At 40.5% G+C, this 21,351-nt stretch overlaps 1 long non-coding RNA gene across 1 annotated transcript in view; it reads left to right on the top strand.

Annotated features, from left to right (window-relative positions):
* Nucleotides 1–14,895: 14,895 nt before the first annotated feature.
* The window catches only part of LOC137253972 (uncharacterized), a 295,903-nt gene continuing 289,447 nt past the window's right edge, over nt 14,896–21,351 (top strand). Inside the window, exons 1-2 of the long non-coding RNA XR_010953943.1 lie at nt 14,896–15,949; nt 17,757–17,993. This is a non-coding gene — a long non-coding RNA (uncharacterized lncRNA). The remainder of the gene's footprint in view (nt 15,950–17,756; nt 17,994–21,351) is intronic.

The following is a 21,351-nucleotide window of genomic DNA, read 5'->3' as shown; positions in this document are numbered from 1 at the left end:
TTATGGACTGTTTTGAGAGAAGATGAGATGGCTCTTGGAATGTTAGAGAGCAAATATTTCTGGATGATTTATGGTCCTGTCCGCAATGCCGACGGCAAGTACAAAAGGCGTACCCTTGCCAATAATGAACTTAGGCTGAAAAATCAGCCAGCAGTATCAAAGGCAGGATCGCCATATAAAAGGTGGAAAATGAATAGAGTGTTTGTGAGGTGTAGGTGTGATTGAGTAAATGAATCTTTATTCAAATATTGTTAACTTATCTATACTAAATAATTCTAAACATATTTTTACATACATATTTACTTTAAATATACATCTTACATACCTACATACAAATCGACACAAATATGTACCTACATATTTGTGTTGAGTTGTGACGTCTGTGGGAAATGCTATGTCAGTAAATTTGCCTAAATGAAAATTTGGTTTAGTCGTGCGTTGTACACACATCTGTATTAAATCGTGTGAATTGCGCTGTCAGCAACAATTAGCAAATGTCCCTTTTGTGTTGATTAAAATTAAGACTCTTTTTGTTACAGGATAGTACATTAACTGGTTTACTCATTTGGCATTGAAATTGTTGGCTGTTTACACTATACAAGTACCGAAGCAGATATAATGGTGAACTGTATGAGCTTTACGCAGATATGACGATAATGCAGCGATAAAAACCTAAAGCCGCTCCCGCAGCTAAAGTCTTTTAGTCGACACCGCAGTTTAGAAGCAAAGAGAGGGGGAGATCTCCACTGGGTTCGGAGAGGCAGGTGGAGGAAGACTTGAGCTCCTTTTGTGCCCCAAAATGTTGTCAGCTATCGCGAAACAGGGATAGATAGCTGACTTGTTACGAAACGGCAAAAATCGTTTAGTCGGTTAAGCGTAAGTTAATGAAAATGCTGATTCAGAAAATGATTCCATGTTCTTGTTTTTTTTTTCGGAGCAATCGAGTCCTTTCACTACAGATAACCGAAAATGTAATACATCTAAGGTATCTGTGTGTTAAGTATTGGCTACCATAAAGAGTTCAACTGTAGAGTAACGAAGAAGCACTGTTGGAAACGTATGATCGCTGTGCGTGACTAGCAGTGATTTACGCATATCATGCATCACTAAGAGAGCTGCTGTTTGTTGATATTCGTTTATGGATACACACACGGTGGCGAAAAATCAAGAATATTAATTTAATAGTTATTTGTATATTTTGAAGAGAATTTAATATTGAATTAAATAATGTAACATATCATAGATAATAAAAAAATACGTTATATGATATTGTACAAATGGCGACGAGGATGGGATACTACTCATCGTATTAAATTTCATTTCAAACAACAAAATTATTGGAAGGGAAAACCTGTCGGTTTTCCAATTTTCAAGGTGACCTTTTCGCATAATCCATAACATTCGAATAACCTTCAGCGAGATATATCGTGTCATGACGTAATTGCACTTCCAATAACTCCTGCATACATTTTTCACCAACAGCAGTTGTAACATTCGATTGTGCAGTTAATACGCACATTGATATATAAGGTCTATGCCACTTAAAAAAGAGTCGGAGTTGGGGAAAGCTTCGCCAAGTATTCTACGGGAATCAACCACCACTTCATCACAAACGCAACTTCCGTCAGCATCAAATCACGCAATGACCACGTTAGGCACGTTAGAGCAATTCGACATCAATCACCCAGAGAACTGGCGAACATATTATGCGCGATTCGAGTTGTTTCTTCAAGCCAACGACGTACAGGTTGTAGAACGTCAGAAGTCAATTTTTCTGACATTAGCCGGCGCAACACTTTACGACCTCCTGTCGTCGTTGGCATCACCCAGAAAGGTGAGTGATCTTAATATTTCTGAAATTGAGACCATTCTAACAAAACATTTTTCTTCTCGACCGTCGGAAACTGCATCCTTCTATAAATTTCACAAACGTGACCAATTGCCGAGTGAATCTTTTGCGGAGTATGTAGCTGTTTTGCGAAGACTTCCAATTGACTGCAATTTCCGTGATGCTCTGGATCGTATGCTTCGCGACCGTTTGGTATGCGGCCTGAGAGACGAATTCTTCAACGTAGCCTTCTGGCGGAAAGTGACCTGCACTTACAGAAGGTGATTGAAAAAGCTTCACCGCAGAAGCTGCCTCTAAAAATGTATTGGTAATTCGTCAACCGGAACATGTCAACCAAATCGCAAAACGAAATCAACATCATGTAAAGAAAAATAAAAATCAACGCAGCACTACTGCTAATAAACTATGTAATGACTGTGGAGGCGCACATCTCAGATCACAGTGCCCTCACAAAGAATCAACATGTTCTGCATTTGGTGTCAAGTGGCACCTACAGCGAGTATGCCGCACGACGAATCAAAGTACTACGACTGACCGCACAACGCATATATCGAACAAACATCGGAACCAACAAACCAAATCAAAATCAAAATTACAATCAATTAATCAAATTTCGAGTACAACGAGCCGTAAAAAATCAACAACAATTTCTATTAATGGGAAGCCATGTGTATTTGAAGTGGATTTGGGTTCTGACTATACGATCGTATCATCCACTACCTTCCATAAATTGTGTCCTACGGATAAGCCAGTTCTATACGACAGTGGTGTCGAGTTGAGAGATTTTCAGCATAATGGCGTTCCTATCAAAGGTACTGTAGATGTAGAAGTAATTTGCCCCTTTTAGTGGTAAATGGCAATCAAACAAACGTGGTAGGATGTAACTGGTTTGATTCTCTTGGTATAAGCGTACAGGGGGTTCTATTAATCGATGAGTCTCGTAGCATTAAGACGGTTTTAAAAGAATTTGATAATCTTTTCTCCACGGAATTAGGGAAACTCACAGGGAAACCAGTTTCTTTACGTGTCAAAGAATTGGTTCAACCAATAAGACTTCCGATACGGCGAATTCCTATTGGTATACGAAATCTTGTTGAAGCTGAACTTGACCGATTGTGTTCACAAAAAATCCTAGAACCTGTTGAATATTCTGAATGGGCAACACCTATAGTCCCGGTTCCCAAAAGCGGTGGTTCGATCAGAATCTGTGGCGACTACAAGTCAACACTCAATAAGGCACTTCTGCCGCACAATTTTAAAATTCCTTCCATCAGCTCACTTCTATCTTCTATAGAGGGGGGCTTGCCAACAACTAGCTTTGGATGAAAAATCGGCCATGATGCAAATTATTGTCACTCATAAGGGTGCATTTAAGGTGAATATACTTCAATTTGGCATTTCGTCAGCGCCAGGAATTTTTCAAAATCTTATTGAACACTTCTTCGTAATATTCCTGGTGTCCTACCATATTTTGATGATGTAGTCATAATGGGTGCAACTGAGGCAGAGTTGGCAGACCGTTTAGGGAAAGTATTAAAGCATTTTGATGAATCAGGTTTACGCCTTAGGAGAGACAAATGCAAATTCGATGTCCCTACTGTTAGTTTTTTTGGGATACAAAATCGATAGCCTTGGCATTAGGCCGTGCACAGAAAAAGTTCAATCTATACATAATGTACCCGCACCGAAAGACAAAAAACAGCTGCATGCATTTCTTGGTCTGTAACGTTTTTATCACACTTTTCTTCCAAACAAAGCTACAATTGCAAAACCTTAAATCGACTCCTGGAGAAAAATAAGAACTTTATTTAGAAGAATGAACATCAGGTAGCTTTCCATAAACTTAAGAAGCTTGTCACCTCTGATAGCATTCTCATCCATTATGATGAAAAATTACCGCTGACACTCGTTTGTGACGCCTCTCCGTATGGTATTGATGCTTTTCTAAGTCACATACTGCCTGACATTCGAGAACCTTATCGAAGTCGGACCGCAACTACGCTCAAATCGATGGCGAAGTAACTGCCCTGGTAGCAGGCGTAAAGAAGTTCCACGACTATTTGTACGGGCGGAAGTTCACTTTGGTTACTGACCACCGCCCACTCCTGGGAATATTCAGTACCACAAAGCAGACGCCTATAATTATATCACCCGTTATATTTCGCCGCTGTACGTTTCTGGAAAATGGGAAATGCGGACTGTCTAAGTCGCCTGCCTGTTGACGATAAACTCAGCGAATCCAACCATGGGGAAGTATTCAAGATAGAAATGGCAAGCTCACAAATTATAAGCCCGAAAGACATAGCGACGGCTACCGCCAAAAATGCATTGCTCACTAAAGTCACTAGCTGGGCGGTAAGGGGACGGCCGTCATCCATGTTCCGCGAGGATGAAGATTAGGCGTATTATGTGCGCCACAATGAAATTACCACTCTTAAAGGTTGTCTTAAAGGAAACAGACCGATTGTTCATCCGACTTGTCGAAAAGCCATTTGGAAGGTGTTGCATGGGGGACATCCCGGTATAGTTAAAATGAAGGCATCGGCTAGAAGCTATTTTTGGTGGCCGAAAATGGATACGGAAATCGAAAGCATCGTAAAAACTTGTTCACCGTGCCAGCAAACTCGGCAAAAGAAAGCCCAGGCACAACCTCATATTTGGGAAACAGCAAAATATTCATGGTCACGTCTACACATAGATTTTGCGGAACCCTTCCATGGCAAAATATTTTTTCTCACGGTCGACTTATATTCTAAATGGCTGGAAGTACACACTGTTAAAACTACATCATCACAGTGCGCAATTAAGTCACTAAGATCGCTTTTGGCCTTCCAGATGTCATCGTGTCCGATAATGGATCGGCCTTCACGTCCTCAGAATTCGAAGAATTCAAGAATAATAACCTAATCCGACACGTGAGATGTGCACCGTTCCATCCGTCATCCAATGGACAAGCTGAGAGGATGGTGCAAACAACGAAACTTCCGCCTAATTCCGATTTCGAGCTCAACCTGGTTCGACTGGTATTTAATCAACACATTAGTCCACATGCAACAACAGGTCGTTCCCCAGCTGAACTCTTCTTCAATCGCCAACTAAAAACTTACTTTGACAAAGTTCACCTGCATGAGCTCTCAAATGTCAAGGACAATCCTACTGTTAAGCATACGTTCTGTGAGGGAGGTCTTGTCTGGATCCGTAATTATGCAACGGGTCCTAAGTGGACACAAGGGCGCATATACTAAAGAACCGGCCCAGTCTCATATAAAATTCAGTTAGAAGATGGAAGAGTAAGTAAACGCCATTTGGATCAGATCAGAGGCAGGGAACCCTCCGAGAGTATAGCGATGGACATTGAAGAAGACAAAAATGAAGGTAGCAATAACTCAGACAGTAACCTAGAATCAATTGGCGGAAATGAATCTGCTGAAAACGCTGTTGAGGGCAGATCCGCCTGCTAAATCATCGTAGGAGCCTCTCAACATTCAACCATCTCCAATTTTGGCACCAAACACACCGTCGGGTACAGCAGCTAATTCCACTCCGTATCGCCAACAGACACCACGGCGCTCAAAAAAAGCCGGGGAAGATTCCAGAATTCTATTCTTCAGCTGATCGTTAAGGGGTGTTAAGTATTGGCTAACATCAAGAGTTCATCTGTAGAGTAACGAAGAAGCACTGTTGGAAACGTATGATCGCTGCGCGTGACTAGCAGTTATTTACGCATATCGTGCATCACTAAGAGAGCTGCTGTTTGTTGACATTCGTTTATGGATACACACACGGTGGCGAAAAATCAAGAATATTAATTTAATAGTTATTTGTATATTTTGAAGTCAATTTAATATTGAATTAAATAATTTAACATATCATAGATAATAATAAAATACGTTATATGATATTGTATACTGTGTGTAAGTTTCTTTTCCTTTCTACATGATCGTTTAACATCCGCAAGTGGAACACATCCAAATGCATAAGGCGCTAATAATACAAATTTAGAATCTTTTTATTGCACGGTTTGGTGTTAATCATCAGGACTACTGAATTCCTCCCATATCTCCCCTTTTCATTTTTCTTTCTAACTTCATTATTGTGCCAGTATAGAATAATTCTCTTAACAAAATTCGATCAAGTAGAGGCGGAGTTGTGAAATACCTATCCCAAAAAATATTTTTGAACCATTGGGAAGTGTTGTCGCAAAATAAATTTTGGCCCGACACCCATATCTTCTTCAATAGTTAAGTAGCGTAATTTAGCCTGCATAGGGTATGCTTTGTCCTGCTAGAACGATATGGCATCATTCTTTCGTAAATTAAATACCGGTTGTGTTCGTTCCTTGGAACGATACGACGAATATTAGCATCACTATGCTGTTAGTAAATAATCGCAACAACAAAACACAGCAATCAGCGACACTTATGTACAAGGCAACGAAGCGATATCTCACACACACACAGTAGTCAACAGCCGAAGTAGTTTCTCACACATATATACGCATATTGCTAGTAGAAAAGCATAAACTACAAATATAACTGTATATAACTGGTAACCAAGCATGAGATACAACTGTTCGCAAAATTAATAGACCTTAGGAGAAATGCTTGCAAAACTTTTAAATTACCTTCTTTTAAAAGCGGCCCATTCTCCAAAATTTTAATAATTTTCCATTCTGCGTCATAAGGTCAACCCACCTACCAAGTTTCATCGCTTTATCTTTCTTTGGTAATTAACTATCGCACTTTTTCCGTTCTTCGAAATTTTCGATATCGAGAAAGTGGGCGTGGTTATAGTCCGATTTCGTTCATTTTAAATAGCGATCTGAGATGAGGGCCCAGGAACACACATACCAAACACACAAAAAAATGCAAATATAAATAAAGAAACGAAAAGAAGAAAAAACATGCACAAAGAAACTAAATTAGCGTGGAATTTAAAAACCAGACTGTGCGGCAGACTGATGGTACCCGACAACAAAATCGTGTGATTAATGCCTAAAAAGATTGGTCTGCGGTTCATCTCTTCTGTCTACATTTGGGTGAAATTTACCTTTAGGATAAGTGGGCGTTGTCTTTAAACGATTTTGATTACGTTCACTCAGTCTATATATATGCAAGTAGAATTGGTCCCTCCATGGGACGTGCTTTAACAAAAGGGATCACTCAAAATCATGTAAGGCGCGATAACCTCCGAAGAGATTTTGGGCCAAGCTTCTCTTCCAATTTGCGTCGTGCTCTTTTTAAACGGTTTTATTTAGCTTGACTCTGTGTAGCTGGACTCTGACGTAGCGCTGAGTCGAGAAAAGTCTTTAGAAGGATTATGTATTGAGGAATTAGATTGTAACAGATTGTCAGGAAAGAGTCCTTGTAATAATTAGGCACTACATGAACTAAATACTTACTATCTTACTTACATAATTGGCGATTAATCGTTTAAATGGTTATGGCTGTCCATAAAGGTGCGCCAGTCGCTCCTTCTCTCTGCCAACCGGCGCCAATTGGTCACACCAAGGGAGTTTAAATCGTTTTCCACCTGGTCCTTCCAGCGGAGTGGGGGCCGCCCTCTACCTCTGCTTCCATAGGCGGTTCCGATAGATACACTTTCTGGGCCGGAGCGTCATCTTTCATTCGCATAACATGGCCTAGCCAGCGCAACGCTGCATTTTAATTCGCTGCACTATGTTGATGTCTGTGTAGAGCTCGTAAAGCTCACCGTTAAATCTTCTTCGGTACTTCAGTACTCGCCATGAACTAAATGAATTAAATAGAATGAGAAACAAGAAAGGAAGGCTAAGTTCGGGTGTAACCGAATATTACTTACTCAGCTGAGAGCTTTGGAGACAAAATAAGGGAAAATTACCATGTAGGAAAATAACCCTTGAATGTGTTTGTATGATATGGGTATCAAATAGAAGATATTGAAGAGTATTTTAAAAGGGAGCGGGCCATAGTTCTATAGGTGCACGCCTTTTCGAGATATCGCCATAAGGGTGGAACAGGGATGACTCTATAATGTGTTTGTACGATATGGGTATCAAATTAAAGGTATTGTAACCAATTTAGTGAAATTCCGCTTATTTTACACTTTTTGATAACGTTCGAATCGCTAAACTGTTGACTAATAACTCCAATATTCAATAACGCAAAATTGTCTTTATTAGCCTACTTTGAAAGTACTTCACAATAACACTTATACTTCACAACCAATAGCGTGCTTAAATTAAACTGACTACTCAGCTTGTGCTGCTTTTATGCTCTCTACCCAAATGTCTAAGCATTTCTTCTTCTAGAATTTTCTGCTTGGTTACCAGCTATATGCGTGCATATTTGTAGTTTATAGCCCCTTGCATAGCCATATGCGTATGTATATGTGAGTACTACTTCGACTGATGACTACATCTGTGTGTGAATTATCTCTTCGTTGCCTTGTATATATGTGGGTAAATGATAATTAATGTGTTTATGTAGCTTTCTTTAATGTTTTTGTTGTTGTGCATTCACTTAGTAAAAGCTTAGAGATGGTAATATTCGTCATACTGTCCTCCACCCAAGTCTCATCGTCCCGATCAAACAAATCTCTCGATCTAACCGCTGCTAGCCTCTTCAAATGAACCACCCTTCTATTTCTTTGTTTCCCCAATGGTTTCTATGCAGTAGATGATATCACTGATCCTCTTCACAACTTTGTACGGACCTTTCCAACTGCACCAAAATTTGGATGGTACACCTTTCTGCCTGTGAGTGTTGTATAACAGAACCAAATCTCCCTCCAGGAAACATTCCTAATTATTGTTTCTGTCGTACCTGCGTTTCATCCTACTACTCATTATCCTGGAGCGTTACATCACACTCTGTTGTTTTGCCAATGAACTACTTCGCAGAGCTTGATCTTGACGGATTGACTTTGCATCATCAGTATCGTCTTGACGGTTCACACAGAAGTGCGCCCTGGCTTGAAACTACCCTTGCATTATTTCTGGGAAATTCTTTCCTTCGTTTTAATGCGTCCATTTCGTTTTGTCAATGCCAGTGTTTCTCTCGCAGGCACGGTTGCCAACTGTCCAGTTTTCGACCGGACAGTTCGGGTTTTGCGCTGATTGGCCGTGTCCGGTTTTGATGCCTAACCGAACATCGAAATGTCCGGTTTTAGGCTTTTCAGTTGAAAAATTACACATATAATATTTGCTACAAAATATTTGATCCCTTTGTAATTTGGCTAAACTTTTTACTCTGTGGCAGCGCTAAGCATATATTGCCTTAAATTAGAATGTGGTAACGACACTCAATCAGCTGTTCCGTCTTTTGATTTTGCTTAAATTTCAACATTGGTAAAACTTATTTGATTATTTTGGTAAAATGAGTGAAGAGTCTAAAAAAATAGCAAGGCGCTATTGTAGTTTCAATAACGAGAGGATTTCCAACGAAGATTTCCAGCTTTGGTTATTAAAAGAAGACGATAGAGCGGCATATTGCAAATATTGTAAAACCAAAGTTTCCATCAAATTTGATGTTATAAGGGCACTGAAAAAGCACAATAACACTGAAGCGCATTTAAGAAGTTCAAAATTAGTTGCAGGATCATCGGTGCTACACGATTTTTTTGTCAAACCCAGCAGCGATGAAGAAAACAAAATTTTATTTGCTGAGCTATTTTTAACTTACCTTGGAGTAAACCATCACCATAGCTATCTTTCTCATGATTGTGGAAATAAACTGGCACCTCTGCTGTTTCAAGATTGAAAGGTTGCGGTGAAGTTTCGATGCGGAAGGACAAAAGCTGCAGCAATTGTTAGTAATGTGCTGGCCCCACATTCTCTTTCCACAGTGCTAGAAGAACTGGGAAATTCTCCATTTTCCATTTCATATGCTTCAAATAAAGGTAATCGTAAGATTTTTCCGATTGCTATTTGTTATTTTGACAAACATAAGGGATCTCAGATGGCTCTCCTTAACTTTTATGAAGATGCAGATGAATCGTCCAGTGAAATCGCCAACAATTAAAAAAAAAAATCGTTGAAGATCTGCATTTAAATTTACAAAATATAGTAGCATATGGTGCAGATAATTGGTCAGTAAACTATGGCAAAAATAAGTCCGTTTTTGTAGATTTAAAAAATTTTATTAGCCGGCCGCAATTAATTGCTGGACATTGTCTTATGCACATTTTGCATAATCCTGCAAAATACAGTATCAAGTTATTGTCTTACGATGTCGAGTCTTTTGTTATCAAAGTGTTTGGTAAATTTTCATCCAGCGCAAAAAGAGTATCTCATTTAAAAAATATTTTCGAATTTCTCGAGACTGAGTATCAGAATTTGCTAAGGCATGTCCCTACGAGGTTTTGTACATTTTTTTCCAGCTGTTGACAGATTGTTACATAACTGGGTTGAGAAAATATTTTATGGAACAAGATAAATCTGAAGTTAATCCTCTAAAAATTAAATTAATTTAAATTTGTATGCCAAGGCAGTTTATTTCAACCGTGTTAAGAAATGTTTAAAGACCGACGATTGTTTAATATGTAATATGGAATTTGATTTAATACAAGAATTTAGAAAAAGTACAATACAAAGTTTAATTATTTATTATAACAAAATTAAGTACGTTTGTCGTGATGGCCGTTCATCTACCAACTGCCTAGCTGCTCTTCGGCTCACTTCTTAGCTGTCGTCGTGATTTCGCTCTCTCTCATCTTTTTATTCTCCAGGCTTGCCATCTGACTTTGACAGCTCGGCCTTTCCTGATCGATCGTATCTCCGGACGATTCTTCGCTGTCGTACCCATCGATATTATTGCAATTGTTGTGGTGATCGGATTTTTCAATCTCCAAGTCGTCGTCTACTAAACTTTGAGTACACCATGGTGTCATGTTTTCATTTGTGAATACGCCTACGTAGGGCTTTCGTCGAGTTAAATCATCTGGAAGATCTTCTACTACGTAGCGGTTGTTAGGTAAAACTTTGGTTACCAAATACGGTCCTTTGTACGACGGATCAAGCTTGTGCGAGGTACCAGTGGGTTGAGGTACATAGTTAACCATGATCAAATCTCCTTCGTTGTATGTTTTTGGCGTTTTATGGTTCGCATCAAACCGTCGCTTCCATTTGGCCCTTTCAGAATTAATTCGTTCAGCCACTGATTCCATTCGGAAGTCGTCGTGGCGACTAGTATCATCACGTTCATCTTGCACGGCCTGAATCAATCGATTTGTGGTGACGTCACGAAGTTTATATGTAAAAATGAGGCTATTTGGACTCTGCTTGGTCGTTGCATTATGTTTTGCGGGGCAGTGGACCCGGGGAAGTCGGGCGTGTGCGTTGCAAATAAAAGAAATAAAACACCGAATTAGTATCAAAACAATAACAATTTATTCACTATGTAAAGAAGATGTGGTTATTAATTATCAAAGGTTCGCTAAGGTGAAAGTTCAAAACACAAAAGGTGTGCAAGAGTACACTCGCGGTATGTAATGAAGGGGCCTAATCAATTCCAACTCAAGTATTGGGTAAAGAAGGAATTAATTAGACGCACGCTTCCCTATGCACAAATAATTACTTGCAATATTAATTCACGGAATTTATAGATGGGAATTAATTTAAGCCACAAGGATGAAAATAATTATTTGCGCACACTTCAAGATACAACTTATTACCGCGTACAATATGCACTTGGCACATTCAAATTCATGCGAATGAATTGCAAAAAAAGGCAAATTGAGAATTAAACGTTATGTGACAATGGCTAGGAGCCAAAATTGTACAAAATAAATTCAATAGCAATTCAGGTTTATAACATTAATTATTTGCAAATCTTAACTTACTGACACTCGCACTGTATGAAATGGTTGGTTTTTTATCTTACTCACCTGGGGCTAGCTGCTGGCTCTTTGACGTTCCAAAATAGAAAGAAAGTTCAAAACCGCGAACAAGTCCGCGGCACCTGCCGATAGCTAACTTTCGTTGAGTTTTTCCCCTTCAAAGTTAGCTCTCGGCTGGTGTTAGCCGTTACCGGTAAGAATAATAAATAAATAACTAATGTGCGTGTTAGGGTGGTCCGAAATATTTAGGCTGGTGGCCTAAACATGCCGGCCCCCTTGCGGCGAGCAACTTGAAACTCGGTGAGTACGCCAGCAACCTTCCCAAGGCGGGATAAACTAAATAAATTTAAAAAATATGAGACGTATGTATAGTAGGATCGTAAGTACGATCTCCGGCGAACATCCGTGCTCGCAGTAATGCAGCCTCGCTGAACTGTGGATGAAAAAGAAAAGCGTTAGTATTCAAGTATGTGGGGTTGCTTGGTTTAAAATGCACCTTGTGGTATAGTTTACGGTTTTATAGTGGGTGGGCTCCGGACACGACGAGGCCGAATATTGTGGCTTGGGTGAGGAGCCCACCGACAGTCGACGCGGGTGTGCCGCCGACCATAATATTGGCGTAGACGTCGGCGCCCAAAGTGAGCAACACTGGCGACGATCGGTAAAACGTCGGATCGGCCAGCTTCATGAACTGGAATGGGGCCGCTACCGACGGGTCCAGATTTGCCGTGGGGTTTAACCTGGCATAGTTTGCTATTACGGTGGCTTGGGTCGTGATCTTTCCCGCTACCCCATACTTTCCTCGAAGAACGATGGTGCACCTCGACAGACGTGCGGTATTGTTACGCTCCAGGTGTAGATCCTTGCACAAATTGGCATCGATAATGCTGGTGGGAGCGCAGGCATCTAACAGGGCGCGGACCAGGTGTAAACGGCCTCCTGCCTCAATTCGGACTATGGCTGTCGGCGCGATGGCGATCAATGCTCGAGTTATAGTCGGTGCCGCTAAATTATCCCGGAGTCGACCACTTCTGAAGCCGGCTGGGGTTGTTGTTTGGCGCGCGAGGGTGGTTGTGGTACCCTCCTTGCGTGGTTGATACGGGGCCGCTCTGCCAGTAGAGAGTCGGGTCGAGCGGAACGGACGCGGCTCCGCGCCGCCCCGGCGCCCACTGGCATTGCGGTGCGATGGGCGGAAAGGACGGGTCTCCGCGCCATCCCCGTGTTCCATGTGTCGCTGATTGCTTTTCTGCTTCTCATGCTGAAGCAGCGGTCGGAAGGATCGTGCTTCTCCACTGGCCGTTGGGGCGATGGCTAAGGCGGCTGCACCTCTGGTGAACTCTTCCATCTCCTTCTCCTCCTCTTCCACCTGTTGGGCCCACGATCGTGTGTCCTCGGTGATGTTGATCGATAGCACCTCGTCGCTTTCGTCGTCGTCGCGCTCTTCGCCAGGGATCGGGCGTGGCCGTGCTTGCTCGTCCTCCATGTGAAGCGTGGTGTGGTGTGGTTCACGGCAGCCGTGGCAACGGTCGTTGCTAGGGCATATCTCTAATCGATGGAACGGCGATAGGCAATTGGGGCAGTGCCGGTGTATAAGGACGGCCCGGAGGCGTTCTTCTGCCGACATTCCCCTGTACCGCGGGCATAGTCGTATGCCGTGGTTCTTCTGGCACAACCGGCAGGAGACGGTGAAGGAGTCAACGCGTTGCTCCGTCTTGGTGCGTTTGACCGAGAAACCCGTCATTCTGGAACGGGAACTTGTTATTATTTGTTTTGCATTTTAAGGGAGTTGGGTGGCGTATGGGCGGAGAGTAGAGGCTTAATTGGTCGAGCTTGTGGTTGGCGTACTCGGGCTAAAGGGTTGTGTGGAACGAATAATCTTATTAAGTTATTCTGTCGATGTAATGATGGGTTTGTAGTGGTTGAAACCACTGTTATATTTAATATAATTTTATTGAGATACACCTAAAGGTATCTTTAATTTTAGTAAATATCCTCATCATAATGAAATTCTGATATTGAAAGCAGTAATTTTTTGGTGTTTGCCTAATACAGGCAATATGCGGTAATATACGCTACATTTGTGTAGCAGATGGTATCACGAGTTACCCGTGTATTTTCACGGCTCCTTGTAGTTGCCCTACAAAAATTTGGTCACAAAACTCACCCACGCCGATACAAATGTGGCTGTGAATATAACCTATGAATCCCTGTAAAATGACTAGTCAAATGACGTCGTGCATACAAATGTGCGACAAATGTAAAGAGGCCTTTACTCGCTGTCTGGGAACACTCTTTGTGTTGATTTGGGCCATGTTGTGTGAGAATCACAAATTGTGGTGTGTTTGTTGATTCCAACACAACCCTGGCGGGAATAGCCTACGCTAACGAGTGTGGCAATTTGTAGAGCTGTCAGCTGTTCATTCTTCCAATCGTTGGAATGAGACCGCTGTGCGGTGCTGCCCATTGCAAAGTATTGATGCATAATGGTCATGTCATGAAAGTATTTAGGGACAGCTTGCGTCTGAGTCCTGACGTGACATTAAATTTATAGTCTGTTCTAAAAGGTTTAATTTCTCCCCTGTTTGTAGCATCGAAAGCATAGATGACACTACTTTATTCCTGCTGGGATTTCAAGCTAAAAAAGGGACTGACGAAAGTCTGTCGAAACTTCAACACTCAACAAAAGCAATTTCTGTCATGAAAGCGAGACCACCATGGTGTGCCATGTTTTTGTTTATGTTTTACATTTTAATTTTGCACTACCCTTTTTAACAATGAAAACAATGCAAATAGACCGCGAGAATTATTTCGGTCTCGAGTGGTTTCACCTTTTGTTTTCACAAGAAAGTTGGTTTTAATTGTGTTTCTGTGCACCAAATTGTCAAACTACAACCTTTTCTCAAAAAAAATAAAGAAGAAAAAGACGGCTGAATGTCAAAAAAAACTATCGAAATACAACCTGGCGCGTGTGTTTTAAGTGAAACCAGTCTGTATCTTCAGGGTTTTCGTTAGTTGATTTTTTGTTCGGTTACTAACACTCGAGTTTGTTGGATCCCGCGGATCCGAGTTGTGATACTCTTTGGATTGCGCGTAAAGTGCTTACTGCGTGAGAACCGAGTGGCAACTTTGTTTCGTTCATTCAAAATGTCATTCATTCATGGAAATGAGTATAGAGACATTTTGAATGAATTTTCACTATGAAGAAAACTGGTGATGGGTAAGTATGAGTATCGTTCCCTTTTTTGATAATTTTATAAATTTTCTAATTTCTTATTCTTTTTTTTCTCATTTCAGATGGAAAACTATTTATGTCAAAACTAACTAAACTATCAAATGCAATTTCTGATTTCATGGACGGCAAAGTATCAATCCCAATTTCGTGCTCTGGCACATAAATTTGCTCATGAAAAAAAAATTCAAAAGCTAGACGGAAGCTTTTGGAAATGTATGGAAATCATTTAATAAGTGTCAAAACGCTCCATACTGCTTAATCGTACGCGATGGTTGATTAGCAAAATTTCATCTGCAAAAATCGATTTTGATTGGCTTTGCGGCCAGTTGAAAGGAACTGCCGTTTTTTTTTTTTTTCTTTTGGGAAAAATTCATTGATGGGCAATTGTAGGGCAAGCAATTCTTTTTGTAGAGCAAGGAACCTCCATATGAAAAGCAAGTTGCGTTGGGGACTGTATGCCTTTGCTACTGGAATAAAATATTTGGAAATCGCTCGTGTTTTTAAAATTACATTGCGGACAACAATATGCAGAATTATGAAAAGCGTTGCCGAATCAATTATAAACATTCGGTGATCAATATTTATATGCCAACTAGTGAGGAGGAGTTAGATGAGATTGGGGAAGGGAAAATTACATTGCGTCTAAAAAATGCCACCCGTAGCCATTGGGGTGCTCGGAGTATGTGAAGTGCCGGCTAAGCACCAAGTCAATAGCAATTCTAGCGAATCCGAAAATTCGGCAAACATATTGCCGGTGCTGGTTGATAGTAATATGTTATTCCGTAAAGTAAAATTGGACACAAACCAACCGTCACTATTTTTGGAGGAAACAAACGAAATTACAAACCTCTCCCCAAAATTAATTAAGAATCAACCAGTTTCGCGCTTTATTGTTACACCAGACACATATTATCCATTAAGAATGTCGCTTATGCACAAACATGATCCTGTTGAGCCGCACGAATACGACCTTAATGAAGCCGTCGACCATCTATTCATATTTAGAGACCGGGCTTTGCAACGACTTCTTGCACGATGGAGAATACTAAAATGTAATGGTGATATTGATCTGTTGTGGATGATAATGTAGCTGAGTGTGTAGTTTTAGGTGCCGGACGTGCAGTGAAAGTCTTTGTTGTTGTAGTTGTAGTAGTGGTAGATGTGGAACTTTTGGCACGACTAGCTGCTGCCGTTGTATTTGCTAAAATCTTGGAGATGCCATTAGTGGTTGATGCTGTAGTCTTAAGAGGACTTCTAGCAGTAGTTAAGCCAGTGCCTGTGTTGGTAGTTAGCGCCGTTTTGCGCAGTTGCGATGTTAATGTATTACGAGGCGATGACAATGTCGGTTTTGTTGTAGTAGTAAGTCCCAGGGTAGTGGGCTTAGTTGTTACAACGCCAAGAGTTTTCGGTTTGGTCGTAGGGGCTATGCCATTTGCAGTGCTACCACTAGTTGTAGTTGGCTTCGTTGAAGAGGCAGCAGATGTTAACGGTTTACGTGTAGCAGTAGCCGCGGAAGTTGATGATTTATGCACAGTTGAAGTGATTGTCGATGGTTTCTTTTCTGTAATTGTTGTAGCCTTAGCTGGACCAGTATGTGGTCTAGCTGCAGACGCTGCCGATGATACTGATATTTTAGAAGAAGTTCCGATAGGTTTTTTAATTGGCTCTGCGCCCTTTTTGGCATCGTGCGCCTTTGCTTTAGTCGAAGTAGGAGTACTTGCCTTTTTGATATCCGATTTCTTGTCACTTTTTGCAGCAACAGTTCCAGCAGCAGCAGTAGCTGCAATAGCACCAATACCAGCTGCAGCAGTGATGAAATCTTTGCTCATTGCGGATTCGGTTGTATCAATAACTGGCGCCAAAGTGGAGTCTGTATGCAAAGAAACTGGAGCTCCAGATATAACCAACAATGCTTCATTACCAGTGGACAAATCAGAAAAAATATCACTGCTAGCTTCGAACACATTATTGGGTCCAGTTTCCTGCATATGCATAAGCTCCTGTTGATTAGAACTTTCTGGGTCTGTCAAAACAAGTTGCTGTTCTGTCGGAGCGATTAATTCTTGTTGTGGTACAGATTTCGCCTCAGAGGAGGGCTCGGTTGTAGAAGCAAACACGTTGTGTGCGGTGACGGGTGCCAGATTATTGTCTTCCATGGAAAACGTAGCAGGTGCACCGTTGTCAAATCCACTCAATTCAAATTCCAATTTGGTAGGTGATGATGTCGATTGCTCTATGGGGTGTGCCAAAAACAAATCATTTTCATGATGTGCATATACAGCCTCAGATTCCATCTCTTGAGTTGTTTGGTGTTGCTCCTTCTGTTCGTTATGGAAAAAGTTGTTCTTGCTTGTTGCGTTTTACACAACGTAATAGAAAGGAACGAAAAAACATTTAACGAACAATGGTCTAAAGGGCCACATTCAGATAACACTAAATATACAATGAGCAGTCGCTTCAAACCAGTTTTGAATGAACTCCATGGAAAACCCAATTCTTGGAAAGCAGACGGTGCATCCAAAACACGCAAGTTGCTTCGACAGGCCATATATTCTACAGACGTGTAGACTTTACCTAAAATGTGGTTGTTTTTAACTGAATCACTTTCAGACGAAATCTTCGTACTATTCGAATTGCTGCTAAAAGTTGATTTAATAAGAAAATAATAAAACAATGCGAAAAATGGATGCTTTGACGATTATATAGATGTTAACCGACATCATCCAACGACTTTTTAAAACACTCGTCGAATATTTCAAATACCAAGGTCACTATTCTCCTGAAAATCGTTTATGGACCATATTATGCCGCGCATACTGCTACAATGTTCCTTAAAGGTTTTTTTCTTTTGTATTATAGGTCTTTCTATATATCGTGCGGGCATTGGTCGAAGCGTACATTTATGTCCACCTCTTCGTTATTTTATGGTTATACCACTTCGTCAATGTACCGCATAGCACACTTGATTATGCTACGTTTAACGGTGTGGCCCAGGTACTGCCTTTACTGCGGAGCTTGAAGTATGCAGTGTCTACACTAGAATTGATGGTTCGGGACGTGAGTCCGAGATGAAAATGGAACAGGGGCTCTACTTAGGTAAGCTTACCTCGTACTTAATGTGTGTGTATAATAGTAAAGTATTCCCGCTTGTTTGAGCGACTGTCGTAGTCGCCAACAGCCAACCCTTCTATTTAATAGAACTTAGGCTTAAGAAAACCTAAACATGAATTTACATGAATTTAGCTGAATTTTATATTGAAGTTTTTTACATATGTACCTTTTACGTATAAGTACGCATTCTGAATTATTTGCACGTACGAATACATAATATCATATATTACGTACATATTTAGTAAATTTAAGAATTTGAAATGTTTGTATTTTACGCTAACACGCGAGCGTATTTCACCCCTCTGGCAACCCCAACAATGGGTTGACAGATGTGACTATGTACGTACACACATACATATATTTATTATTGTGTTGACATTTCCTTTTTATATTATTATTCGAAATTCTCTTTAACCATTCGGTGTGAAAATAAAAATTTGTAATTAGAATTGAAGAAACCCTCTTTAAATTAAAGAAAATAGTGAAACCAAATTAACTAAGTGCCACTCTTAATCATTTCGGGTCGGAGTCATTGCAAAGGAATATCATTTCCACAGACAATAGTGCCAGATTCAGTGCGACTATCCCTTCGCTATACATTTCTAGCTTTGACGCAACCTTTGCCGAACCCGATGCAGAAAAACTGAACTCTATAGTATCCAGCCCAGGAGCCACCGCCACCAGCTTCAACCGCCACCACAGCTACATCCCACAGCAGAAAAAAAGCAGGTAAATTTCGTATTGCCAGCTCCCCTAAACAGTGGTCCTTCGACGCCACTAAGGAACCAGCGACAATAAATACCCATTTGCCAAAAAACCGTGAGTATTAAATGACATTTGAATACACCCTAAACACGGAAAAATATACATAAAAGAGAAAAATCAAGGCAATTTTCATTTTCGAGGATTAGAATTTCCCGCCAATAATCCTCATTTCCCGCCAAATTTTCTCAAGTTCCCACTAAAATTGCACATACCATTTCGTATATAGATATATATATATATATACATATAGCAATAACCCCATATTGCAAAACTCAGTACGGTATATGTGCAAAGCAAAATAAGAAAAACTCAGTAGTTAGCTACAGTGGGCACACTTGCTAAAAGCACCCCTTATATTTTAATGCGACAAATCTCTTAATAATTTAAAATTTCCTCATTTTAAATTAAAATATCTCTTGTCGTTAATTAAATATATTGCACAACCTCTGCTAACTTCTGATTTTTCCCAATTTAAATTAATACGAAACGCAAAAAATATTTTCAAATCTCCATACTTGCGTATACATACATACGGATATACAAAAGAAAGAAAACGACATAAGCGGTGAAATAAAATATCGTGCACAGTGGTACAAGAGTGGTGCAGTGCGTATTATAGCACTTTTCTCGCATTAAATTTGCACGCTATAAATTCTCAATCCCCATTAAGAATTTCGATAAGCTACTAATTTCTCTCTCCTCCAAGCCCCTACAGTCCAACAAATCGAAGCTAAATAAGACTCCTCTAAGTCACACAAAAAAAAAAAAAAAATACACATTTTTAGATAATCTCATACGTATCAAAATTATAATAATTTACCCCCGAGATACTTTTAATACGTATATATACATATATCTCACATAATTTTTCCCACGTATATTTAAACCACCCTCATATACATATATTAAATATAGTGCAAACGCAGCACAGTGGTAAAATTTTCTCAGTCTCACCCTCAAATAAATTTAACTTAAAAACTTTTTTTTGGTTTTGAAAAGTATTCTCTCTTGCTATTTAACGTGAATATAAACGTAACTCCCTCACACATAGTTAAAAGCAAATAAATACTCTCTATTCAAAAAAAAAAAGTTTTTTCTCTCTTAGTTAAATTTTATTAATTCTCAACTCTAAGCGACATAAAACAAAGCTCAAAAATGAGTGACGATGAAACCAAAAAAGGTGGCTCCAAAACTCAAGGAGTTAAAAAATTTAAAATCTCGTCTGCCCCCAAAAAATTCACATCCGAAACGGACAATTTTTTGGAATATTGTGCTCGGTTTAGGTCGACGTCGCTCCAAGACAACACGGAGTCCTCACTCAAAATAAAAAACTCGAATATAGAAAAATTCTGGAATAGAGTCCAAACAGTCTTCGATAAGATTGTCGAAACCCCAGATCAGGACCTGCCCGAAGATTTTCCAACATCTGCTAATAGCATATACAGGTCCTGTCTCATAGCATACGAAGACACAAAAGCCCAGATAGAAGACCAGCTTCACTTGCTTAAACAAGCAAATGCCCCCGCTCCCCCTACCGTCACACCAGCTCCATCTGACAACTCCGGTATTTCGCTAAAAATCCCTCCCTGCGATACCGAAATATTTTATGGTGGTTATGAAAAATGGCCCTCATTTCGTGACATGTTCACAGCCGTTTATATTAACCACCCGAAACTCTCCCAAGCGCAAAAATTGTATCACCTCAGATACAAAACCCAAGGAAAGGCAGCTCAAATAGTCAACCAATTTCCCTTGACTGACGACAACTTTGCCTTAGCGTGGGAAGCCCTAAAGGCCCGATACGAGAACAGACGAGTTCTCGTAGATAACCAAATACGGGCCCTGATGAACTTAAAAACTATCACTACCGAAAACAGTGAAGACATTCAAAGGTTGCAATCGTCGGTAAATAATTGCCTTCAAATTCTCGCCACGCAACAAGTCTCCACAGATAACTGGGACCCCATACTTATTTATCTGGTTACCTCTAAACTCCCAGAAAATACAGTCACGTTGTGGGAGCAATCTCTAACCTCAAGAAGAGAACTTCCCAACTGGTCCCAAATGGACCAGTTCCTCACAACGCGATACGAAGTGGTAGAAAGAGTTGATCAATGGCGCCCAAGTAAAAGTAAATTCACTCCTCCTCAAACTAGGCCGCCATTTAAACCCCAACAGTCGCATCCCTTTCAAAATAGATCGACCTCCCACACCCAATCTCATATGACAGAGCAGCGAACAATGTACAAGTGCGCTATGTGTAAAACCTCATCTCACCCCCTTATAAGTTGCTTCAAATTTAAGAAGCTGTCGACCTCTGATCGCAGAAGGTTTGTGAGAGAAAACAATATGTGTTTCAATTGCCTCTCTCAGTCACACATATTGAAAGACTGTTCCAGTACTCAAACTTGCAATCAATGTCAAGATCGGCACAACTCAGTTCTTCACGAAGACACATCTCAAGTGCCGAAAAGACAACCCTCACGATTGCAAAGGACAGCCTCACAAGCCACCACCACGAATTCCACAGTCTCACCCGGTAATACTCCCGATCAAGCCAATGCTCTGGATGAAAGCC

Source organism: Eurosta solidaginis, chromosome 5 (genome assembly GCF_040869045.1).
Source record: "Eurosta solidaginis isolate ZX-2024a chromosome 5, ASM4086904v1, whole genome shotgun sequence".
Classification (NCBI taxonomy): domain Eukaryota; kingdom Metazoa; phylum Arthropoda; class Insecta; order Diptera; family Tephritidae; genus Eurosta; species Eurosta solidaginis.
The sequence above is the reverse complement of the archived record's forward strand: the minus strand, read 5'-3'. Positions and strand labels throughout refer to the sequence as shown.